Source organism: Nicotiana tabacum, chromosome 6, assembly GCF_000715075.1.
Source record: "Nicotiana tabacum cultivar K326 chromosome 6, ASM71507v2, whole genome shotgun sequence".
NCBI lineage: Eukaryota > Viridiplantae > Streptophyta > Magnoliopsida > Solanales > Solanaceae > Nicotiana > Nicotiana tabacum.
In genome coordinates this window covers 183,268,952-183,270,529 of record NC_134085.1, presented here as the reverse complement: position 1 = coordinate 183,270,529, position 1,578 = coordinate 183,268,952, and the positions used below count along the sequence as shown (strand labels likewise).

Below are 1,578 nucleotides of genomic sequence, written 5' to 3'. Positions count from 1 at the left end.
TGCGAGCTGAGACTAAATCAGCCATTGAAGCACTCTAGAAGCTTCTGTGAGAGAAATGGAGACTGCAGATTGAGAAATGTAAATTGTCTAATGTTCCATTAGTTTTGAGTGTATTTATACAAGTGTCTTAACCCACTAATTAATTCTCACTAATCTACAGCTAACCTAAAATCTTTACTGAACTATGACCGGCAATCATATTAGCAAATAAACGTATTTTCGAGCTTAATGCTCGAAAACAATAAGGAATTAGCTCAAGGAGTACTAAAAAAGGTGCTAATGGCAGTGGGACTCCTGTAAGTAATAAGAAGCTTAAAAAATGAAGCCCATTTTTTTTTTTTGAAATCCCACTATAGTAATGCCAATAAAAATTGAAAATGAGAGACCAAAGTAATGAGAAAATGACTTGTAACTGTGAAGCTATAAGGTATCATAATGAAAAAGTAAAAGTGACCGAGATGCGAGGGGAAAACTTTTGTTTAACATTTCTGGAAAGACCACTTATTTGTTCGTTTACCGGATTTGTTTACCGTTGTCAATTAACTACCACGTGTGTCACTTCCAAATGCACTCTTGCGCTACACTGTTACATTAGCATCTCTCAACAATAACTTTAAATGATCATATTTCCAAAATAGTTAAAACAATCACTAAAAGAATTGTAATTTGCAACCTCCAAATGAAACCATGTTAAATTTGCAACAATACAATCCCAGTTATTACTGTAACACATGATTTTTGCGTCTATACCACCAATTTAATTTCTTTCTAAGGTTTAAAACTAAAATGTTAAATTGTATTTTAATTAATGTTAATTCTACCTGATTCTTACAAATATACTGGTTGTGTTAAACACCTGATTTTAATTTAATCAAGCCGCTACCAACTTACTAGGAATTGAGGTGTAATTATTGATGTTATAACAATGTGTATTAATTTGGTAGAAGTAAATTGTTTATACGGAATTAAATTGTGTTATTTTTATGGTTTCGGTTGCTAAAATATTGTTTAGTGAGCATGTAAAGCTAAATTAACCATATTACAGCCTACACAGCCTACTGTACTCTGGCATAATAACGTAAAGAATCACTTTCGAAATACAATATAATCACGATGCAGCAGGTTAACAAATGGGGATGTAGCTCAAATGGTAGAGCGCTCGCTTTGCATGCGAGAGGCACGGGGTTCGATCCCCCGCATCTCCATTCTTTCCTTTTTAAAATTTCTTTCTGATGTGGACAAGTAAAGTTTAGTTCAGAAAGGTTACAAATCCATTATATAAACATGAGGTAGCAAGGAATCACTAAATTAATCTGGCCATATAAGAAAGCATGGCATCACATTATGCCAGACATTCATCACTCATGAGCATAATTCTTACAAAATGGGACACAGCACTTATTTCATATATGTGTACTTCCTTCCATATACTTTACATTAGCACAACAGTGTAACTTGACCTTATTTTTGTCCCAACTCTATTTCGGAGAATCTTATTCTTGACGTTCAGTAATGTAACTTGATTTTTCAATCTAAAGGATACTCACAATCTCAGGTTTACAAAAAAGCATTACCAAT

General features: G+C 33.3%; 1 non-coding gene across 1 annotated transcript; it reads left to right on the top strand.

The window, feature by feature from the left end:
• Window positions 1-1,132: 1,132 nt before the first annotated feature.
• TRNAA-UGC (transfer RNA alanine (anticodon UGC)) lies at window positions 1,133-1,205 on the top strand. Its single transcript has one exon. It is a non-coding gene; the product is annotated as a tRNA-Ala (tRNA).
• Window positions 1,206-1,578: the final 373 nt, after the last annotated feature.